This window comes from Bufo bufo, chromosome 3 (assembly GCF_905171765.1).
Source record: "Bufo bufo chromosome 3, aBufBuf1.1, whole genome shotgun sequence".
NCBI lineage: Eukaryota > Metazoa > Chordata > Amphibia > Anura > Bufonidae > Bufo > Bufo bufo.
In genome coordinates this window covers 7,292,541-7,307,616 of record NC_053391.1, presented here as the reverse complement: position 1 = coordinate 7,307,616, position 15,076 = coordinate 7,292,541, and positions in this window count along the sequence as shown.

Sequence of the window (15,076 nt, the reverse complement as noted above, 5' to 3'; positions counted from 1 at the left end):
CCTAGGTGGGCAAAGGGGCCCATATTCCAAAGAGCACCTTTCGGATTTCACAGGTCATTTTTTACAGAATTTGATTTCAAACTCCTTACCACACATTTGGGCCCCTAGAATGCCAGGGCAGTATAACTACCCCACAAGTGACCCCATTTTGGAAAGAAGAGACCCCAAGGTATTCGCTGATGGGCATAGTGAGTTCATAGAAGTTTTTATTTTTTGTCACAAGTTAGTGGAATATGAGACTTTGTAAGGAAAAAAAAAAAAAAAAAAAAAAATCATCATTTTCCGCTAACTTGTGACAAAAAATAAAAAGTTCTATGAACTCACTATGCCCATCAGCGAATACCTTAGGGTGTGTACTTTCAGAAATGGGGTCATTTGTGGGGTGTTTGTACTGTCTGGGCATTGTAGAACCTCAGGAAACATGACAGGTGCTCAGAAAGTCAGAGCTGCTTCAAAAAGCGGAAATTCACATTTTTGTACCATAGTTTGTAAACGCTATAACTTTTACCCAAACCATTTTTTTTTTACCCAAACATTTTTTTTTTATCAAAGACATGTAGAACTATAAATTTAGAGCAAAATTTCTATATGGATGTCGTTTTTTTTTGCAAAATTTTACAACTGAAAGTGAAAAATGTCATTTTTTTGCAAAAAAATCGTTAAATTTCGATTAATAACAAAAAAAGTAAAAATGTCAGCAGCAATGAAATACCACCAAATGAAAGCTCTATTAGTGAGAAGAAAAGGAGGTAAAATTCATTTGGGTGGTAAGTTGCATGACCGAGCAATAAACGGTGAAAGTAGTGTAGGTCAGAAGTGTAAAAAGTGGCCTGGTCTTTCAGGGTGTTTAAGCACTGGGGGCTGAGGTGGTTAAGGACCACTTCAGTTATGAAGTCACTTTGTGGGGCTTATATAGTAGAAACCACCCATAAATGACCCCATTTTTAGAAACTACACCCCTCAAGTTATTCAAAACTAGTGAGGCGGAGTCCAGAGAAAGAGGTAAAGAAACCCCTGGCCGACCAAAAAAAACGACCTCCAGTCAAAGCGATATGGACAGATTTGTCAAGAAAACAGAGGCGAGAGGCGAAGCCAAGATGGCGGCGGCCCGGCGTGCGGCCCTAATGGCGGGAGGTGAGGCCGACTCTGATGGTGATAGAGACAGTGAGCAAGAGGACTCAGCCGCACCAGACAATCCGCCAATATCTAGAGAGTTCATGGAAGAGCTGCTCAATGCATCTTTAGAACCCATACGCCAAGACCTAGAAGAAATAAAACAGGACATGCGACAACTGGGTTCTCGGGTCGAAGCATTGGAGGCCGCTCAGAATGCCACAACGGAATTCGGTGAGCAAGAATCTCATAACTTAGACAATGCTCAAGCCCATCTTAATTATTTATATTCCCTGGTCGAGGACCAAGATAATAGAGGGAGAAGAAATACCATCAGACTTAAGGGGGTCCCTGAGTCATTAAGCCCAGATGCGCTGCACGCGGTTTTTTGAACGCCTTGTCTCAACTGAATCACCAGAAGCGTTTGGAATGGACAGAATACACCGCGAACTCCGACCAGTGCCTAAACCTCAGGAGCTTTTTAGCTGAAGAGCAAATATTAGTGGCAGCCCAATCTAACAGGGCAATGGAGATCGAAGGACCAGCAGTAACTGTTTTCCAAGACCTCTCTCCTAGGACTTTGAGGAAACGGCGACTCTTAAAACCCTTATTGGATGTTTTGCAGAAACGTCAAATAACATATAGATGGCTCCATCCTTTTGGTCTTTTGATCAACACCCCAGATCGCAAGCATGTTGATCTACAGAGGATCTATGGGGCTTTGGACGTTCCTGGTCTTGACATCCCAGACTGGTGCTTACCTACCTCCTTTACCAGTGATGGACTCCTGGCAAGCTGTCCCAGCAAAATCGCAGAGATCTAAGAAGACATCAGGCCATCAAACAACAAAGAGAGATACGAGGAACATCGAAGAACATTACAGCTCTACCAGCTCAGACCGAATGGTCTAATCCTCACTAATATTCTTTTTCTAACACCCTTCCTTTTTTTCCTTTTCTTTCTGCTTATTTCCTTTTCTCATATGTTATATTATAAGAGTGTCGATTTCCATGTTCTCTGCTAGTTTTAGTTAATGGTGGAGATGCTTGCGATACACTATGTAGCTCTACTTATTGTCTACAACTAGTTCTGCTCTATAGAAAACTTTATAATGTACATGTATGTGGCCCATTCCTAAATGCCCGCTCTGGTAATTGGGCCACCTCCTCCCAGGTTCAAATGGCGTATGAGTCAGGTTTGCTGACGGTTTGACTACTCTGTTTACTGTTATGTTTTTTGCATTCATTTTTGCCCTTATCAGATCTCCCTAACCCTTCATGCGCACTAAGGGGTAGGGAGATCTGATGGAACATTCTGCGCTGGAAAATCTACCTACCCCTAAGTGCGCACGCGCGGTGTACGTTTTCGCGCATGAAGTCCTTCTCCCGCGGCGCTGCAATTATTTTTTTGCTAATCCAGTGGATGTGCGCTTGCGCAGCGCCGCACACACCCTCCTCCAGCTGATTCCTGTGCGGCCGCGTCACTTCCGGTATAGCGTTTTCACAAGGTATAGAAATCTGTCAGAACACCAGCTTAAAACATTAAATCTACCTTCTCTGACACCAGAACAGGCCCAAAAACTAGAATGTCCCTTTTCTCTTTTAGAATTACAAACAGCCCTAAAAGAGTCACCTACAAATAAATGTCCTGGCCCAGATGGCTTACCTACAGTATATACTGTTATAACTCATTAAAACTATACTTTTACCTCGTTTATTGGCAGTATGTAATGCAGCGCTGATGGGACAGCCATTTACCAGAGATATGCTCTCAGCCCAAATCTCCATTACTCCAAAACTGAATAAAGGTCACTCCTTGTGCTCCAATTACAGACTGAGCTCACTCCTTAATAATGATCTTAAATTATATGCCAAAATGCTGGCCGCTAGACTGAAAGTCTTTCTGCCAGATCACATATCGCCAGAATCCATGCATCCTTTATAGATGGAGTGATGGCTATGTATGATAACCCGACGGCACGAGTCCTGGTTAATGGTACTCCCTCTCCCTAGTTTGACATATCCAATGGGACCTGTCAAGGCTGCCCGCTGTCCCCGCTACTTTTTGTTCTTGTTATACAGTAGAACCACTTCTGCAGGCCTTTAGACAGTCAGAGGAGGTGAAGAGAGTCCCGGTCGGAACCAAAACACATCAACTAGCAGCATTCGCTGATGATGTCTTATTATTTGTTGTGAACCCAGACCAGGGTTTCTCGGTGATCATGTCGCTTCTCCAGGTCTTTGGCACCCTTTCTAATTTCTCAGTTAATTTCTCCAAATCAATTGTTCTTAATGTTTCTTTAGCTCCTCGATTACAACAAACTACTCCTTTTTCAATGGACCACTCAGTCAGTAGTGTTTCTGGGAATAAAACTTACCCCGGACTTTTCATCTCTGTTCTCGGCAAATTTCCAGGGATTGCCGAAGTTCCTGGAGGAGCTGCTAGGTTCCTGGGAAGTACCCTTCGTCTCCTGGTTTGGCCGAAGGACTCTCCTCTGGAGGATGCCATGTCAAACATTCCTCTGCGATCCGTTTTATTCTTCGGCTGCTCTCTAGTTCGTACAATGCTTTGTACTACTAGTGCACTAACCCACTATACAGTGAGGATTTGGATTGATTCCGAGTTCCTATCTAGCTTAGCACCACATTACCTGACCCTTATGCAAATACGAGATGTACTCTGTGTATCCTCACCGACCTTTTGGGCAACGCTGACCGATGCAGCGAAATCATTGAATGTCCCCCTTTTGTCTGTTTGCCCTGATGATGATATTCCATCTTATACGAGCCTAAGAGAAAACCCATTAGTAGCGTGGCCTATCTACCTTTCAGATAGGCCACGTTCTACATTTCATTAAAAAACAACAAGTAGCTTCCCCAGTTTCTCCAGAGCTCTCTGTCTTTGAGACATTGGCACTACAAAGTAGAGAACCTAAAAAGAAGATCTCTAAATTATTATACAACTTTTTATTATGGGACCTGAGATGCAGTACTAGCCCCCTCCCCCCAGCCTCCCCTTTTGCCCTCCAATCCTTCTCCCCCGACCTGTCCCTGTTTATTTTCTTCTTTTATTTGTGTACTATGAATGTTACATCACTGATTATCATCCGCGATTCAACTATGACCGCTCTCCCGCATTGGAGATCTTCTGTCTTTCACATGTTGTGCACATTGTTGTTACGATATACTGTCAAAAATCCAATAAAGTAATAATAATTTAAAAAAAAGTTATTCAAAACTGATTTTACAAACTTTGTTAACCCTTTGGGTGTTTCACAAGAATTAAAGGAAAATGTAGATGAAATTTCAGAATTTCACTTTTTGGGCAGATTTTCCATTTTAATAATAATAAAAAAAAAAAATCTGTAACACATCAAGGGTTAACAGCCAAACAAAAACTCAATATTTATTGCCCTGATTCTGTAGTTTACATAAACGCCCCATATGTGGTGGTAAACTGCTGTACGGGCACACGGCAGGGCGCAGAAGGAAAGGAACGCCATATGGTTTTTGGAAGGCAGACTGAGATAATTTTAAGCTGCCATGTCAGATTTGAAGATCCCCTGATGCCCCCCTAGAGTAGAAACTCCAAAAAAGTGACATTTTGGAAACGACGGGATAAGGTGGCAGTTTTGTTAGTACTATTTTGGGGTACATATGATTTTTGATCGCTCTATATTACCCTTTTTATGAGGTAAGGTAACAAAAAATGGCTGTTCTGGCACCGTTTTTATTTTTTATAATGTTCATCTGACAGGTTAGATCATGTGCTATTTTTTTTTTAAATATCTTTTTATTGCTTTTTATTTCCAAATATGTGTACATTAATACACAAATAAAGCGATCCAACAGTCAACACAATGTGTGCTCCTCATTTGGATATAACAATTCCAGAATTACCCCTCACAACTCCCGCACCCGCCCTGCCATCCCTCTCAAAGAAACTATTCCCTATGCAGCCGCCCCACAAGCCTATCTCTTTTCTAAGATATCATCCCATTACGTTTCTATTCATTTTCCCTATACGATCGTTTTTCTCAGCACCAAGGGACCAGAGGCTTAACTAACCTTTAGTTTCCCCAGGGTGCCTTTCAGATCTTCTAACAAGTACCAGGTCGAAAGTTTAAAGGGTCCCAACAGCCTCGGGTATTCCGAACCCGAGACGTATTCTAGCATAAATTGTTTCCATGTTTGGAACGATTTTTTCCCAAGTATCTCTGGTTGTTTGAGAGATTCAAGCCATTTGAGATGAAAGATATGCCTGAGTTGCCCAATCACTACATCCATGTCCGGAATAACCGAGGTCAGCCACTGTGCCAACAGAGATCTTTTGGCTATCATCAGCAACTTGTGCCCTATTGGGGGAAGGCCCCTATTTCCCCTGCCCCTATTTCCATGCTCATTCACAACCTCCTCTAGATGTAGGATAGCTAAGGATGGTGTAATAACTCCTTGTGATCTGCTGACCCTATTCAGTATGTGTTCCTTTACGGGCGATGCCCAGTATCTGTCCCCATTTTTTAAATAACTCTTTGGGGGTCTCTGGTCCTTATCCTGGTGCTCAACGTTTGATATAACGATGTTATAGATGGTCTGCCAGTACATTTAAGAAAGGAGTCAAAACCATTAGGAGACCACTGCCGAGTCACGTCTCTGACTAAGCTTCTACCGTAATTCCTAACCTGTAAGTAGGGGAAATAGTTGGGACCTCTCAGTCCCCACTTCTTTTCTTCCTCGGGCAATGTGGCCCATCGTGGTTCCTTCTCATGAATGAAGTCTCCCATTTTTCTAACTCCTTTGCTCACCCAATGGCTGAAGATCTTACTATTTCTTCCAGGCTCAAAGGCTGGATGAAGATGCTTAGAGAATTTATATGGTAGACGAAAATGCTTCCTAATTACTTTAATTATGGTATCTCTGAGAACTAAGGATCTCTTGACAGGGGGCGGGAGTCCCGATATTTTGGTGTGTAGTAGGGCCACTAAATTCCATGGTCTGGCCAGTTGTTGTTCCAGTTTTAGGTTTGAATAATATGAGGTATTGTTAACGCAGTCAAGGATATGGCGACTAATACATGTTACGTTATAACCGCGTAGGTCGGGAAAGTTTAGCCCACCATGATCCTTTTTCAGTTTTAGCTTCTCCAGTGAGATTCTTGATCTTTTTCAATTCCATCTACTCTCCAACAATTGTATGTCTGCATGACGTGAGAGCAGTGGGACAGTCTGGAGGGGGCATAATAATTTGGATATACACATCTTTCTAATTAAGTGAAATCTTCACGCTAGCGAATGCGGCAGACTTTGCCACCTGTCTAAATGCTTCAGGATTTTGGATATCGGGTTAGGAAAATTTTGTTGATATAAAGAGTGTGGTGATCCCCTTACTTTAATACCGAGATAAGTACCTGTGTAACCGTGAGGTGAGATGCCAATTTAATTGGTCGTTTATCACCTGGGGGTAGGGACATCAGCTCACATTTAGAAGTGTTCACCTTATAGCCTGAGTAGTCACCAAAACTTTCTAGGGTCCCAAATATCCTCCCTAGCTGCTCCTCTGGTTTTCCAGAAATAGCACTACATCGTCGGCAAATAATGCAGCCTTAACCTGTTTGTTTCCTACCTTTATGCCCTCAAACAGTTTAGATTGGCACAGATGTCTGGCCAAAGGCCAAGTTGAATAGCAAGGGCGATAGTGGGCATCCCTGCCGAGTTCCCTTTTGAAGATGAAAGGGTTTTGAGAGAAAGTCTTGAGTGTATACTCATGCCCGAGGATTGCTATACAGTTTGGATAGGAAAGCCCTAAATACATCTGCGAACCCCATTCTATCTAATACCGCATCCAGCCAAGACCATCTGACATTGTCAAAGTCTTTCTCTGCGTCCAAGGTGAGCAGAGCTGGCGTCTCGCCCACCCCCGGAAGATGTTGTACTCGATCTAGAACCGACAGGACTGTACTTATATTGGTTACAGCTGACCGCCCCTTAACAAATCCAGACTGCTCTGGGGCTATCAGAGATGGCAATATTGTCGCCAGTCGATCCGCCAGTATTTTTGTGTCAACATTGATGAGTGATATCGGCCTGTAAGATCCTGGTGCTAGAGGGTCTTTCCCGGTTTTGGGGAGTAGCTTAATATAGAGAGATTGTCCCTATCAGGGGGTGCATTACCTCTCAGTACATCATTAAACCACAACAACAAGGCTGGAGTCACCTGGGTCACCAGAGCTTTAGAATATTCCCCGGTGACTCCATCAGGACCAGGGGACTTTGAGTTTCCCAGTTGCTTAATAACGGACTGAAGTTCCTCTGTGGTGATCTCTGCGTTTAGGGACTGGAGTTGCTCAGAGCTGATTTTAGGGAGAATCACATGTTTAAGAAGAGTATCCGTCAACTTGGCCCTGGAGTTGTCCCTATAATGGAGTTAATAGCTGCAGGGTCGGTGACTTTTCTGTCCTCTGCATTCCTCAGACTAGAGATGAATTGTGGCTGTGTTTGTCCCTTTGCTAAGTTGGCCAGCAAGCGCCCTGATTTATTGCCACAAGTAATCTGAACCTCTAGGATAGGTGTCATTCAGTTCTAGTGTTACTGGGGCATGGTCTGAGATGACTTTTTCGGTTCGGTCTACTTTGCCCTGTAAAGATATAATCAATTCTGGGCCATGAAGCCCGTGCGTGTGAGTAAACGGTGTAACTTCTGTCATCTGGGTGTAACGGACGCCATGGATCCCTCAGGCCTACACTCTCCATCAGTGGGCCTAAGGTCTTGTACGTTGTATGTGTAGATTGTCCTCTATCCTCTTTCCCTTGCACCGCCGAGTTAAAGTCACCCCCAACAATTTTATGAACACAAGAGTCTGCTAGTAGGGTTCCTTCCAAGTCCGGAATGAATTGAGTATTACTAGAGTTAGGACCATACATGTTATAAACACTGTATCAGGTCTCCTGAACCTGCAGAGACACCTGTGCCCACCGTCCCTGACCATCAGCAGAAGATCCTAGAACTTGACAATTTAACAGTGTATTAATCAGGATTCGCACTCCCGCCTTCCGCCCCCTACACCTGCCCCACCCACAATTGTTTTCATGCGGTCAAAATCTCCAGATTCCAAATGAGTTTCTTGTAGGAGAACTATATCGGGTTTACGTTTTTTTAAGATGTCGAAGCACCATCCATCTCTTATGTGGGGACCTCAGGCCCTTAACGTTCCAGGAGATTACTTTCATAAAGCAGTAAATATATCTGGTGTATGATCGCACTGGGAAAACCTGGATATGACCTGAGACTCCGGAGAGGCTGCAAACCTTCTAAATTAAAACCCAAAACTTGTAAATTCTTCCCTCCCTCCCTCCCCCCCTTTTAAACATAACCTCCTCCCTATAAACATCTCTTCTTCTTCTTCTTGTTTTCTCTCTTCTCCTTTTTTTTTTTCCCCTGACTTCCTTTTTTCTGGGCTGCAGGCTATCCCTCTTCACTTGACCTTTTTTATTTTCGTCTATTATAGTATACCAGGGGTGGCCAACCTTACAGACACAAAGAGCCCAAAAAAAAACCGGTATGACTACCAGGAGCCACAAGCTATACATTTACACACTAGTCACTGTATTTTTCGCCCTACAACACCTAGGCGTTAACAAAGAAAAATAAGAGAAAAAAATAAAAAAATATTTTTTTCATCAGACTTAGATCAGACCTCTAAATAAGACCTCCAATGCTCGGATCAGACAACACAAATCAGACTCCCAGTGTCAAACCCTTAGTGCTCAGATCTCCCCCCCCCCCATGCTCAGATCTCCCCCCCCCCATGCTCAGATCCCCCCCATGCTCAGATCTCCCCCCACGCTCAGATCTTTACCCCCATGCTCAGATCTCCCCCCCATGCTCAGATCTCCCCCCATGCTCAGATCTTCCCCCCATGCTCATATCTCCCCCCCACGCTCAGATCTTCCCCCCATGCTCAGATCTCCCCCCCCCTGCTCAGATCTTCCCCCCCATGCTCAGATCTCCCCCCTCCCATGCTCAGATCTCCCCCCCCATGCTCAGATCTTCCCCCCATGCTCATATCTCCCCCCCATGCTCAGATCTCCCCCCCCCCATGCTCAGATCTCCCCCCCCATGCTCAGATCTTCCCCCATGCTCAGATCTTCCCCCCATGCTCATATCTCCCCCCCCCATGCTCAGATCTCCCCCCCCATGCTCAGATCTCCCCCCCCATGCTCAGATCTTCCCCCCATGCTCAGATCTTCCCCCCATGCTCAGATCTACCCCCCATGCTCAGATCTCCCCCCATGCTCAGATCTCCCCCCATGCTCAGATCTCCCCCCCCATGCTCATATCCCCCCCCCCATGCTCATATCTCCCCCCCATGCTCAGATCTCCCCCCCATGCTCAGATCTTTACCCCCATGCTCATATCTCCCCCCCATGCTCAGATCTCCCCCCCCCCCATGCTCAGATCTCCCCCCCCATGCTCAGATCTTCCCCCATGCTCAGATCTTCCCCCCATGCTCATATCTCCCCCCCCATGCTCAGATCTCCCCCCCCATGCTCAGATCTCCCCCCCCATGCTCAGATCTTCCCCCCATGCTCAGATCTTCCCCCCATGCTCAGATCTACCCCCCATGCTCAGATCTCCCCCCATGCTCAGATCTCCCCCCATGCTCAGATCTCCCCCCCCATGCTCATATCCCCCCCCCCATGCTCATATCTCCCCCCCATGCTCAGATCTCCCCCCCATGCTCAGATCTTTACCCCCATGCTCAGATCTCCCCCCATGCTCAGATCTCCCCCCCCCATGCTCAGATCTTTACCCCCATGCTCAGATCTCCCCCCCATACTCAGATCCCCCCCATGCTCAGATCTCCCCCCCATGCTCAGATCTCCCCCCCATGCTCAGATCTTCCCCCCATGCTCAGATCTTCCCCCCATGCTCAGATCTCCCCCCATGCTCAGATCTCCCCCCCATGCTCAGATCTCCCCCCCATGCTCAGATCTCCCCCCATGCTCAGATCTTTACCCCCATGCTCAGATCTCCCCCCATGCTCAGATCTCCCCCATGCTCAGATCTTCCCCCCCATGCTCAGATCTTTACCCCCATGCTCAGATCTCCCCCCCATACTCAGATCCCCCCCATGCTCAGATCTTTACCCCCATGCTCAGATCCCCCCCAAGCTCAGATCTCCCCCCCATGCTCAGATCTCCCCCCACGCTCAGATCTTTACCCCCATGCTCAGATCTCCCCCCCATGCTCAGATCCCCCCCCCATGCTCAGATCTCCCCCCCATGCTCAGATCTCCCCCCCCATGCTCAGATCTCCCCCCCCATGCTCAGATCTCCCCCCCATGCTCAGATCTCCCCCCCATGCTCAGATCTCCCCCCCATGCTCAGATCCCCCCCCCCATGCTCAGATCTCCCCCCCATGCTCAGATCTCCCCCCCATGCTCAGATCTCCCCCCCATGCTCAGATCTTTACCCCCATGCTCAGATCTGAACCCCCATGCTCAGATCTGAACCTTAATGCTCAGATCTCCCCCCCCATGCTCAGATCTCCCCCCCCAAGCTCAGATCTGAACCTTAATGATCAGATCTCCCCCCCCATGCTCAGATCTCCCCCCATGCTCAGATCTCCCCCCATGCTCAGATCTCCCCCCCATGCTCAGATCTCCCCCCCATGCTCAGATCTCCCCCCCCCATGCTCAGATCTCCCCCCCCCATGCTCAGATCTGAACCCCCATGCTCAGATCTGAACCTTAATGCTCAGATCTCCCCCACCCCATGCTCAGATCTTCCCCCCAAGCTCAGATCTGAACCTTAATGATCAGATCTCCCCCCCATGCTCAGATCTCCCCCCCATGCTCAGATCTCCCCCCATGCTCAGATCTCCCCCCCCCTGCTCAGATCTCCCCCCCCATGCTCAGATCTCCCCCCCCCATGCTCAGATCTTTACCCCCATGCTCAGATCTCCCCCCATGCTCAGATCTCCCCCCCATTCTCAGATCTCCCCCATGCTCAGATCTCCCCCCCATGCTCAGATCTTTACCCCCATGCTCAGATCTGAACCTTAATGCTCAGATCTCCCCCCCATGCTCAGATCTCCCCCCCCAAGCTCAGATCTGAACCTTAATGATCAGATCTCCCCCCCATGCTCAGATCTCCCCCCCATGCTCAGATCTCCCCCCCATGCTCAGATCTTCCCCCCCATGCTCAGATCTTTACCCCCATGCTCAGATCTCCCCCCCCCCATACTCAGATCCCCCCCATGCTCAGATCTCCCCCCCATGCTCAGATCTCCCCCCCATGCTCAGATCTTCCCCCATGCTCAGATCTTCCCCCCCATGCTCAGATCTCCCCCCCATGCTCAGATCTCCCCCCATGCTCAGATCTCCCCCCATGCTCAGATCTTTACCCCCATGCTCAGATCTCCCCCCATGCTCAGATCTCCCCCATGCTCAGATCTTCCCCCCCATGCTCAGATCTTTACCCCCATGCTCAGATCTCCCCCCCCATACTCAGATCCCCCCCATGCTCAGATCTTTACCCCCATGCTCAGATCCCCCCCATGCTCAGATCCCCCCCATGCTCAGATCTCCCCCCCATGCTCAGATCTCCCCCCCATGCTCAGATCTCCCCCCCCATGCTCAGATCTCCCCCCCATGCTCAGATCTCCCCCCCATGCTCAGATCTCCCCCCATGCTCAGATCTCCCCCCCATGCTCAGATCTTTACCCCCATGCTCAGATCTCCCCCCATGCTCAGATCTCCCCCCATGCTCAGATCTCCCCCCCCATGCTCAGATCTCCCCCATGATCAGATCTCCCCCCATGCTCAGATCTCCCCCCCATGCTCAGATCTTTACCCCCATGCTCAGATCTGAACCCCCATGCTCAGATCTGAACCTTAATGCTCAGATCTCCCCCCCATGCTCAGATCTCCCCCCATGCTCAGATCTCCCCCCCATGCTCAGATCTCCCCCCATGCTCAGATCTCCCCCCCCCGCTCAGATCCCCCCCCCATGCTCAGATCTCCCCCCCCCCCATGCTCAGATCTGAACCCCCATGCTCAGATCTGAACCTTAATGCTCAGATCTCCCCCCCAAGCTCAGATCTGAACCTTAATGATCAGATCTTCCCCCCATGCTCAGATCTCCCCCCCCCATGCTCAGATCTCCCCCCCCATGCTCAGATCTCCCCCCCCATGCTCAGATCTCCCCCCATGCTCAGATCTCCCCCCCCATGCTCAGATCTCCCCCCCATGCTCAGATCTTTACCCCCATGCTCAGATCTTTACCCCCATGCTCAGATCTCCCCCCATGCTCAGATCTCCCCCCCATTCTCAGATCTCCCCCCATGCTCAGATCTCCCCCCCATGCTCAGATCTTTACCCCCATGCTCAGATCTGAACCTTAATGCTCAGATCTCCCCCCCTATGCTCAGATCTCCCCCCCAAGCTCAGATCTGAACCTTAATGATCAGATCTCCCCCCATGCTCAGATCTCCCCCCCCATGCTCAGATCTCCCCCCCCCCCATGCTCAGATCTCCCCCCCATGCTCAGATCTCTACCCCCATGCTCAGATCTCCCCCCCATGCTCAGATCTCCCCCCCCATGCTCAGATCTCCCCCCCCCCATGCTCAGATCTGAACCCCCATGCTCAGATCTGAACCTTAATGCTCAGATCTCCCCCCCCATGCTCAGATCTCCCCCCCAAGCTCAGATCTGAACCTTAATGATCAGATCTTCCCCCCATGCTCAGATCTCCCCCCCCCCCCCCATGCTCAGATCAGACCCCCATTGCGCTGCTTATTGAAAGCCCTGCCACTTCTAGGCAAGCGTCTGTCCCGGGATTGTGTCTCCCACCCCGATCTGATCCCTTCTTGTCTCGTCGCTGTTCTCCATTCTGGGATCTTGCCGCGATGCAGTTCCGTACAGTATCAGTCCTGGGTACGAATCATCCCCTTTGCCCAGCAGTACTTGTAGCAAGTCCTCCGCTGCTGATGGGTCATGGTACGTTGTCGCTGTTCCATCCCTGTTGATTACCCTCAACTTGGCCGGATATTGTAGCTGGAATCTCCCCCCATGCTCAGATCCCCCCCCCCCATGCTCAGATCTCCCCCCCCATGCTCAGATCTGAACCCCCATGCTCAGATCTGAACCTTAATGCTCAGATCTCCCCCCCAAGCTCAGATCTGAACCTTAATGATCAGATCTTCCCCCCATGCTCAGATCTCCCCCCCCATGCTCAGATCTCCCCCCCCCCATGCTCAGATCTCCCCCCCCCCCATGCTCAGATCTTTACCCCCATGCTCAGATCTCCCCCCATGCTCAGATCTCCCCCCCATTCTCAGATCTCCCCCCATGCTCAGATCTCCCCCCCCATGCTCAGATCTTTACCCCCATGCTCAGATCTCCCCCCCTATGCTCAGATCTCCCCCCCAAGCTCAGATCTGAACCTTAATGATCAGATCTCCCCCCCATGCTCAGATCTCCCCCCCCATGCTCAGATCTCCCCCCCCCCATGCTCAGATCTCCCCCCCATGCTCAGATCTCTACCCCCATGCTCAGATCTCCCCCCCATGCTCAGATCTCCCCCCCATGCTCAGATCTCCCCCCCCATGCTCAGATCTCCCCCCCCATGCTCAGATCTCCCCCCCCATGCTCAGATCTGAACCCCCATGCTCAGATCTGAACCTTAATGCTCAGATCTCCCCCCCAAGCTCAGATCTGAACCTTAATGATCAGATCTTCCCCCCATGCTCAGATCTCCCCTCCCCCCCCCCCCATGCTCAGATCAGACCCCCATTGCGCTGCTTATTGAAAGCCCTGCCACTTCTAGGCAAGCGTCTGTCCCGGGATTGTGTCTCCCACCCCGATCTGATCCCTTCTTGTCTCGTCGCTGTTCTCCTTTCTGGGATCTTGCCGCGATGCAGTTCCGTACAGTATCAGTCCTGGGTACGAATCATCCCCTTTGCCCAGTAGTACTTGTAGCAAGTCCTCCGCTGCTGATGGGTCATGGTACGTTGTCGCTGTTCCATCCCTGTTGATTACCCTCAACTTGGCCGGATATTGTAGCTGGAATTCAATTTGTTTTTTTTAGTATAAAGCTGAGCATATTCGGCTAAATTCCCTCAGTTTTTTCGCCAAATCTGCAAATATCAGCACTGCGTGCCCTCTTATTGTCTGGATCTAAATGCTTTCAATATTGCTTCTTCATCAAGGTACCTCATAATGACTTGACGGGGCTTGGATACGGCTCTCTGGGTCCCCTCGCTATGGTGGTGTAGCGTCGCGAGGGCAGGTCCCACCCGGTGAGCCTCCCTTCTAGACCCAGTGCCATTGGCAGCGTCCCCTCACAGATGTCCTTGGGGGCCTGGGGTTGCACACTTTCAGGTAGGCCCAGTAGCCACAGATTATTTCGTCTGGATCGGTTTTCCAAATCCTCTAGACGGTCTTTCAATATAATATTCTGTTTATGGAGGTCTTGTAGCCTTGGCCGTGTCTTCCTCCGCTGATGCCACGGCATCATGTAGTTGTAAAGACACCGACGGAGTTGTAGATGGATCGGGGCGCCCGGTGATGCAGGTAACCGATTCCCACTTGGGGGATCCCCTTACTGTCGATTGGGCTTGAGCGGAGCCAGGTTTCATAAGAGGGAAGCACAGAGCTTCTTCACTCTGCGCCCTGCATCCCAACGCCGGAACCGGAAGTCTTCACGTGCTATTTTTATAGAGCAGGTGGTTACGGACGTGACAATACCAAATATGACTGCTTTTTTGGTTGTTTCAGTTTTACATAATAAAGCATTTTTGAAAAAAAAAATTTAGTTTTAGGGTCCATTCACACGTCCGCAAATGGGTCCACATCCGTTATGCAATATCGGGAACGGGTGCGGATCCATTCATTCTCTATGGGGCCGGAAGAGATGCTGAGAGCACACTATGTGCTCTCCGCATCCGCATTTCCGGAGCGCGGC